Consider the following 10,190-nt stretch of genomic DNA (forward strand, 5'->3'; position numbering starts at 1 on the left):
GAATTTATTCACCAAGAACAAACTCCGAAGGAAGGGATTAATCACTTTGGGGAAATAAGAATAAGATTTATTGTATGCTTATTCTTCATCAAATTAAATTGATGACAAGCAATGGATTTTGCATACTACTTATTCTTCTTGAAAATGATTGAGAAGTGACATATCGCAAACTTGAGAAGGTCTTCATGAACCACCGGCAGGATTGGAAAGAACGAATGAATAAAAATGATAATCAAGGAAAAGGAATCTTGGACGAACCATCGTAAGAATTTGAAAATGACTGATGAAAGAGAAAGAATCACCGGGAAGAATTAGAAGAACAACTATGCTAGATGGAATTTAGATGCAAAAGAACGAAGAGATAACAAGCTGATTAAAGAATACTAGACACATGCACCGGGATAACTAGAGAACAATAGCTAGAATGTGAGGATGAAGAATTCCTCTGGAATGATGGCCTCCGGTGAAAAGAAATGGAAAAACAACTCCTGATATACTCTGGATGGGTAAGAAAGGAATATCTGACAAATGGAATAATTTGAGAGGATAATATGAAGCTAGAACCACGAATCTTCGAGAGAACAGACAAGATTTAGAGGATAAACTCTTCTTCGGTCTTCAAATGACGACGAGAAACATCACCAAAAATGCTGAGATACTCCGGGAGAATGAAAAGCAAAGAGGTTGAGCCAACAATGAAAGAACTTGAAAACAATGTTGGAGAAGGCATGTACCTGATGGGATCCATTCTTACGTCACATTTGAAAAGGATTTAAGAATAGCTCCGGGAAATTAGAAGAGTCAGGTAAGATCCTGGGAAAAGACCTGTGGGTTAGGGCCCACTAAAGAGAAAAACACCATTGAAAAGGATTGTTGAACAGGTAGATGATGCATCGGAACAATTGAAATAATTGAATGAGGTGACAAGCTCGAATTAATTGGAACACAGACGAATCTCCTGAGATGTCTTTCAAACTCTGGAATGATTGAATGGCGAGAGGAAAACGAGCAAGGAGAACACTTGAGCCGAGGGAAAAGAATGTGATCAACCCGAAAAACTTGAATTGAGTGCACCAGAAAACGAAAGGGATGAAGAATGACGAGCGAGAAGAATTCACCGGTTGAAATAATTGAGGGAAGACTGAAGATGCTCCACACGAATGAAATTGATGCTCGAAACAGACTCAGGCTCCGGGAAGAAGAGGGTGGGAGGGCGGGAAAACAAAGGCAAACCGACAAATAACTTGAAGGGAAAACACCGGTTGAAAGAATGCAAATGCTTCGCACGAGTAGGATGGATGCTCGATTACGGACTCTGGTTCTGAGAAGAAGAAGGGTGGGCGGGTGGGAAAGAAAACAACCGAGGATTGAACTTGGCAACGATGAAGAGGCTCGAGTCAACTTGACGAGAAATGCGCCGGATAAAAGAGCTGAGAACCAACGATCGGAAAACCAACTGCGTGATCCTAAAGAAAATTTTGAACGGGAAGAGGAGTAATTCAAAACACCTACGTCAAGATTCCTCACCAGAGCGACGAAGGGGCTGGGGAGTAAAAAGAAGTCCTACTCTCTGATATAACTAGACTCCGAAAACAGTTTTCTTCTAGACTCAACAACGGCCAAACTACACGATCAAACAAGGGAGGCTCCTAAGGTCGGTCGAGGCTCTGATACCAACTTGTCACGCCCAAGATGCGACCCTATCCTAAAGGAATTCGAAGGTCCCACCAAGGATAGAAGCGCATCTTGAAGACGCTTTTGCAAGATGGATATCATTACATCAACATTACATAATAGTGGGGATACATCCAATACATCCAATGACACATGAATACAACAATATATCATACCTGAGAACAACATCTGACTACGGATGAAACACAAACAGAAGCTCAAACGACATCCACCCTGCTAGCCCAGGCTGCCGACTTGGAACCTATCCCCTAATCGAAGCAGAAGCAGAAGAAGAACTCCAAAACAAGCAAACATCGCTCTCGCGTCAAGATCATCGCAAAACCTGTACCTGCAACTGTTATTGTAGTAATCTGTGAGCCACGAGGACTCAGCAATCCCATTACCATGGGTATCAAGACTAGCAAAGCTTAATGGGAAAGGAAGGGGTAAAGTGGTGAGGTTGCAGCAGCGACTAAGCATAATATGGTGGCTAACATACGCAAATAAGAGCGAGAAGAGAAGCAAAGGAACGGTCGTGAAGCTAGCAATGATCAAGAAGTGATCCTGAACTCCTACTTATGTCAAACATAACCCAAAACCGTGTTCACTTCCCGGACTCCGCTGAAAAGAGATCATCACAGCTACACACGCGGTTGATGCGTTTTTATTCGGATCTGGTGTCAAGTTATCTATAACCGGACATTAAAAAATTCCCATCTGACACATAACCGCGGGCACGGCTTTCGAAAGATAATACCCTGCAGGGGTGTCCCAACTTAGCCCATGATAAGCTCTCGCGATCAACGAAGGATATTCCTTCTCCCAGGAAGACCCGATCAGACTCGGAGTCCCGGTTACAAGACATTTCGACAATGGTAAAACAAGACCAACAAAGCCGCCCGATGCGCCGACAATCCCGATAGGAGCTGCACATATCTCGTTCTCAGGGCAACACCGGATGAGAAATCCATACAACTAAAACCAGACCTCAAGTTTCCCTAAGGGGGCGCTGCAAAGGGCTCTGGTTCGGACCAGCACTTAGAGAAGCACTGGCCCGGGGGGGCTAAAATAAAGATGACCCTTGGGTTAATTACTCCCAAGGGAAAAGTAGGTGGTGGTGAGGCAAATGGTAAAACCAAGATTGAGCCTTACTGGAGGAGTTTTATTCAAAGCGAACTGTCAAGGGGGTCCCATAAATCACCCAACCACGTTAGGGACGCAAAATCCGGGAACATAATACCGATATGACGGAAACTAGGGCGGCAAGAGTGGAACAAAACACCAGGCATAAAGCCGAGTCTTCCACCCTTTACCAAGTATATATTTGCATTAATTAAATAACCGATATTGTAATATCCCAACATAATCCTATCCACCATGGATCAATCTTCAACTTCACCTGCAACTAACAACACTATAAGAGGGGCTGAGCAAAGCGGTAACATAGCCAAGCAACGATTTGCTAGGAAGGGTGAAAAAGGTTAGAGGCTGACATGGCAAATTGGGAGCTTGAAGAGCAAAAGATAGGTAGCACAGCAAAGCAATAGAACGAAGCAACTAGCATAGCAATGATAGTAGTGAGATCCAGGGTAGCGGTCATCTTGCCTGAAATTCCGCTAGGAAGAAGAACGAGTCCATGAAGAAGATGAAGCCACGAAGACGAACCAAGCATAGACGAACGACTCCTCACGATCGCAACGAAACAGGAAACTATCGAGAAGAAGCACACAACATGGTAAACACACCACACATAAACATGACATGATGCACAACCAAGCATGATGCATGACAAAGGCTAGATGAGGCTACTCATGGCAAGAAGTGATGCAAACAAGAACAACACATCAAAGCGAGTTTAAATGAGGCCGGAAACAACATATAACAATTCCGGTAAGTCCTCATATGCAAATTTCGAAATTGGTACATAACTGAATAAACCTTATGTTCAAGTTGTTAAACAGAAAGTTAATATGCACCAAGATGATCTACACGAGATTCTAGTCAAGTTACATATAAAGTTCATTTAGTTCGGAGCTACGACCTAGAAGATATGAGCAAAACAAGTTAAACATGACATTGATGCAAAATGCATACAAACATGAAGCAAACACTCTCAGAACATGGATGCAACATGATAATATGAAACTACATGCAAAATCAAGCAAGTTTCATATAGAGCACACTCAAAACGAAGCAACGGTTCAACACACACACATGAAACAAGTTTAAAGGACAAGCTGTCCAAAACAGCAACTAGGCATCTTGCAAGCATCAAAACAATATGCTACAACAGCTCAACATGATAAAAAAAGGCATGGGCATAATGTACAAGTGAAGCTTAATAAAACATGAATACTGAGCTATCTCCAGAAATCACTAGAACATGCTCAAAGGACATGGCAAGATTGCAAATAATAACAGTTTACAGGCTTAGCAGAAATAACATCAGGTTGCAATGTTTAGAGCTATCAAACAACATGTTACAGGAACTTAACATAGAAACTTAAGACATTACATGATACTACTAAATGCATAGAACAAAAGTCCTTTACTCACCTAATTCCAAAGATCAACAGAAAATATGGTAGCATCCATGCAAACATGGCAAGTAATATGACAGATTCAGACATGGCAGGAACAATAATAAGTAGGCATGTTGGTGAGCTTGTACCACTCAGCACAGAGCAATACATGACATGAAAAAAAACCAACAGTAAGAAGACATGTTTATGGAGCTAAGCATGGCAATAGCATAGTCACAGGGTGCATGGATCACTAGCAAAGCTCATGGCAAAACTGAACTTAATGTTAACAGGCTGACCGAAACATTATTTAGCAAGTTGAGAGCAATATTACAACAAGCAGCAGCAAGCTATAAATGCAACCAGGGGCATGGATGTAGCATGACATGTATAACAAAACATCCTTAGTGAACATCTACAGATTATGCATAGAATGACTTGTAGTAGCAGGTTTACATAGCATCATGATATAGCTGATTCAGACTAGTAAAACAGCAACAGCAAGTACCCTACTTCATGAGCTCGATGCACTCAGTACAAGACTCACAAAAATACATGGATTGCACATCTGTAAATATGGCATGTCATAGTTCAAAACACATGTAGAGCTCATGCTCATAGGACGTAGACATCAAATGCAAAAAAAATGACAAATCACCAAGTTCTGTTAACAGACATCAGTTAACATCATATAGCACTCTTGCAACGATGATTCGGGCATCAAGATGATCTCAAACAAGCATGGCACAATGTAATTAAAGGAAGAGCATCTCATGATGAACATTTTGATATATCATAAGCACAAAACGGAGCTACGGTCACGGAGTTATGATGCGATGAACAGGGCAACAGAATGTAAATATTTTTGGGACTTAGAGGAATTTTCGGGGGTCAACCTTAGGGTTTCCAGATCTGGATCTGGCGCGGATCCCGAGCTTCATCGGAGCTGGGCGGCGCCGGTGGAGGAGGGGGCGTCGGGAGGCGAGGCCATGGCGAGGCACAGCGGCGGGGAGGCCGGATCCGGCCGGAGGGAGGCCGCGGCGGCGGGGACGGGGCGCCGACGCGGAGGTCGGCGACCGGCGGCGGGGCACGGGATCCGGCGGCGGGCGCGAGATCCGCGGACACTGGGCGGCGATGGGCGGCACGGCGTCGGCGAGAAGGCGAGCCGGGCGGCGGAGGCGAGGCGCGCGGCGGCAGAGGCGAGGCCCGCGGCGGCGCGAACGCTCTGGCGGCGGGGAGACGCGGAGCGGGGCGCGGGGCGGCGGAGTCGGGCTTGCGGGCCCGCCATGGGCTTGCGGGCCGGCGGTGGCTGGCGGCGGGGTTCGCCACGTGGCGCGCTGGGATTGGCGATGGCGGCTGCGGGGTTCTGTCCGGTGGCGGCGGACGTGTCCGGTGGCGCGGAGGAGCGGGGCTAGGGTTTGGACTGTGGGATTTTCGGGGGAGGTGCATATTTATAGATTCTGGGAGTAGGAGATTCCAAATGGGGAGCGGTTTTCTCCCACACGATCGTGATCGAACGACCGAGAGCATGGAGGGGGTTTGGATGGGCTCATGGGCCGTTATGAAGGGGTGCTGGGCTGCAAAGAGAGAGGGGTTTCGGGCTATGCGGTTAAACATTGGGGCATCAAACGACCTCCAAATGGAACGAAATTTGACAGGCGGTCTACCGGTGCTATACCAAGGCCGCTTGGCAAACCTCGGGCCATTCCGAGAAAGTTTAACACCCTCTCACAACAGGAGACAAAAGGGGGACGCCGGAGGACATAGGAGTATCGTATTGCAAAACAGACAACGGGAAAAAAGCTCGGATGCATGAGACGAACACGTATGAAAAATGAGATGCACATGATGACATGGCAATATGCAACACGCAAGCAAATGACATGGCAACAACGATGAATAACTGGAAGACACCTGGCGCATCGAATCCGTGGCGTTACACCTGGCTTCTCCTGGCGGCAGGGCTATGCCTACGGCTTTGCCGTAGGCATAGCTGTGCCACGTGTCGCTTCCTGGTAACTCCTGGGCTTAACTGTGCCCACGGCTTTGCCGTAGGCATAGTTTTTTTCTCCCTGTTTTCTCTTTTTCAATTCATTTGACAGCATTTCAAAGCAGAATAATATGGAATTATGCAGAAATATGACAGTTCATCATCTAAACATACTCAAGTTCATCATCATCATTTAAACATAGTCAAGCTCATCATCTAAAGATCATCACCGGCGAAAGTTCATGAACATAAAAGTAGTGCAAGACTTGGAACATCATAAAAGTTGGAACATGAAAGGCATGGCACGACGGCCGCATGCACGGAATCATCATCGACATCAAGCAAGACCACCTCTGCCAAAACCACCACCTCCGCCAAGTCCACCTCCGCCAAAACCACCACCACCACCAAGTCCACCTCCGCCAAAACCACCACCACCAAGTCCACCTCCGCCAAAACCACCACCGCCAAGACCACCTCCGCCAAAACCGCCACCGCGACCACCATCACTCTGCCACATCGGAGTGACTGGGGTCGACGGAGCAGGAGTCGAGCCACCGGTCCCCTACATGTTTGAGAGAAGATTCTAACGGTAAATATGACATGATAGTGCTGAATGAACGAGAACTAGTTTGTCAGTAGTTAGGCAAATGTACTTACCGGACTATCACCGCCAATTGCCACCCATTCCTCGAACGTGGGAATGTGTGGGGCGTCTCCCACAGGTGGTGGTGGGGGTCCAACTTGTGGTGGCTCCGTGCGGTTAGTCCAAGACGCCAACATAGCCTGGATGTTAGTTAAACAAGCAAACTAGAAAGTATAAGGAATGAAAGTGCAAATTTGAGCTTGGTTTTAAGAGGGCAAAACTAACCGCCATCACTTGACGGCTGTAATCATCGTTTGCCTTCACTTGTTGCAAGTACTCCCGCACCTCAATATGCCTATGCTCGAGAAAGGCCTGATATGCCTACAAAATTGAGGTTGTTTCTAAGTGGGTAGTGCTGAAAGTAAACTAAGAAAGATAGAGACAAAGAAGATAAGGGGAAGTACTTACAGCACGCTGGCAGACTAAGGGAGGCTGCGAACGCCCCGTATTCTCTAACAGGCTCGGGTTGGTAGCTCGAAGCCGTGTGTATGAGATCGACAGAGTGATCAAGCCATCGAAACACGGATACCGGCCATGGGACTTACCCTGGATGGCCACCACCGCCGTGTCGTCGATCTGAGACTAGGTGACCTCAGGAACGGGAACATCTGGATGCAACTTCTGATAGTTCTGAGTGTAAGACTCCAGGTGCTGCTCGGTGTTGCCGTAGTACTGGCTCTCGCCGTCCTTGCGATCACTCCACTCGCGGGCCAGCTTCCACGACTCCATGTCTGAGAGCGGCTTCTGCAACTTGTCCTCCTGCAACGTCAAACAGAAGTTAGCCATACATAAGAACATGACGTTAAAGAAGAACAAAAATGCATCATGCATATAGATATACCTTCATGGCCTTGAAGCCCCAGTGGTTCCTGTTTCCTTGGCCGTGTGTCCCGTCTTTTCCACGATTAGCCCGGGCCTTGATGCTCTTGGCAGCAAACTCTGCATCGTCACCGACCCACCTATCCACCAAACTCGCCCATCCGTCATGCCTTCCATAGAACCAACAAGGAACAACCTATGCAAATTTTGGAAGCATGAAATGTGAGCACAAAACATATAGTTGACTGCTTGAAACAATGAAAAGTCAGTAATAGTTTCCATCATGAACTGCTCCCTGCTCATGGTAAGTTTTTGCTTCTGTGCTTGAGTTTTGGTCATCTTTTGTTGCAGGTAGATGTGGTAGTACTGCGAGACGGCAACCCAACACACCTCGTACTGCAACTGACGAGCTTTCTTCTTCGTAGCCGCAAGTAAGACCACGTCGGCTCTGGCCTTGTGCTCGTCAAGAACTCTACAGAGTTGCTGCAATCATGCATAAACCAGAAGCAAACAAGGCATGAGTTGAGTGATTCAATGATAAACTATGAAAGAAACTGAAGACAAGTGATTCAGAAGAGAACTTACCCAAAATTTGGTGATCACGGCCTTAGCGGCCGTCCTATACTTCGCGTTGCTGCAAGCCTCATAGTGGGCCCAGATTGTGGCCAAAACACGCAGCTGCGGGTCCCTGTCTAGCCGCGGGCAGAATAGGACAAGCCAAAACTCCTTCAACAGGACAGTGATAAGGCCGTTCGGTTTACGGCCCTTTCCACGAAGGATCCAGTTACTGCAAAAGAATCAAAGGATTGCCATGTGTACAATAAGAAAATGTTGTCATGTGTTGAAAATATGATTGAGATGCACTTACTCTGTCCCCGCAGGTTCAATGAGCCACTTGTGCGCCTTGATAGAAGGTGGTGTAGGTACTCCGACAGTACCACGCAGCCACCCCTATGGAGCACCCGGTGGCAAGTCACCCCACAACTCGGGGTCAACCTCCCCTCCACCCTCCTCGCCCTCCTCCTCACCCTCTTCCTCGTCCTCCTCCCCCTCGGCCTCCTCCTCCTCACCCTCCTCCTCCTCGCCATCAACAACATACTCCTCCTCCTCATACTCAGAAGCTGCCTCAGCATAGGAGGGCATCGAAGAAGACCCTCCTATTTCGGACACGGCCTGGAGTTTTTGGCCCGGTTGCCTCTCCCCCACCTCCTCGTCCTCTAGGGGCTCTCCCCCTCCTACTCTAGGGTCTCCTCCCCCGACTCCTCCACCTCCCTGTGAGGTGCCATCCTCGCGTAGTCGGGAGGGAACCTTGTGGGCTCATCCACTCCGAGTAAGTCCTCCTTTGAGTTTACTGAGGAAACTGGCGCCGCTAGACTTGCCCATGATTAGCAAACCTGCATTGAGAAGAGAATAAACAATTAGTAAGGATATCAAAAAAACAAGCATACAGGAAAGACATTAATAACAGAAGAGCACATTAAGAATACTATTGTAATGATCATTAAAAGAACTTACATTTTCTAGAACCCATATGAATCATCACTATTGTAATCTATTTGTCGACCGGTCTCATCATCACTATCCCGCATATCTTCTTCGTTGTCTGACGGAGGTGGAGGCTCTTCCTCATCGTCATTGTCAGCGTCTTCATTTAACTTTTCAAGCATAATTATGTCTCTTTGATTCACAACTGCCTCACCATCAATCTGTGCACCGTCGTTGTTTGGGTCCAGGTCAACATAACCCAAGTCATCATCCTCCTTGTTTCGGACCATGTCATCATGTTCCTCTTGAAAGAACACTCCCTCGTATGTCATGGGGTTTATGTTGTAGTAATCATCATCGTTCGGGTCCGGTAGCTTACCATGTGGCGACACCTTGAACACAACTTCCCAACCCTTTAGGTACTCTTTCTGGCATGGGTAAGGCAGATAATATACTTGTGTGGCCTAGGTAGCGGCGATAAAGAGATCAGCTCTGGCGTAGACGGTTGATGGTTTAACTTCAACTAAACCAACAGAAGGCGTATGTCTCAGACCCTTTTTGGGGTCAAACCATCAACATTTGAACACAGTGAAACTTAGGTGTTTACGGCCACGTTTGAATGTAAGCTCGTATATTTTCCCTACCCTTCCGTAGTAATCTACTTTATTATCTCCTTCAGTGAAGACTCCGGTATTTATGGTTTTGGGATCAGGCCGACTGTTCTGGTGCTCCTCTGTATGGAAGCGATACCCATTCACATCATACTTTTGGCATGTCATGACGGTAGAGTCAAAACCCATGGAAACCCATCTCAATTCTTCATCCATTGATTCGTTCAGATCATTTCCCTACAAGTTTAATTGAAATTATAGGGTGCATGAGTTTAATTGGAAGTGTGAAATGGGTAATAGGGAAGTGTGAAAAATTACTTTCTCCATGAACCACGCAACGAAATTTTTCCTTCCATCAGCACCCTTTCGGAGAAGAGCAAGTGCCTCCGCTTCAGTAGGAGGCAGCATTCCCGTCCACTCTTCCTCAACGAATCGACTATAAT

Source organism: Triticum dicoccoides, chromosome 4B, assembly GCF_002162155.2.
Source record: "Triticum dicoccoides isolate Atlit2015 ecotype Zavitan chromosome 4B, WEW_v2.0, whole genome shotgun sequence".
In the NCBI taxonomy this organism is placed as follows: domain Eukaryota; kingdom Viridiplantae; phylum Streptophyta; class Magnoliopsida; order Poales; family Poaceae; genus Triticum; species Triticum dicoccoides.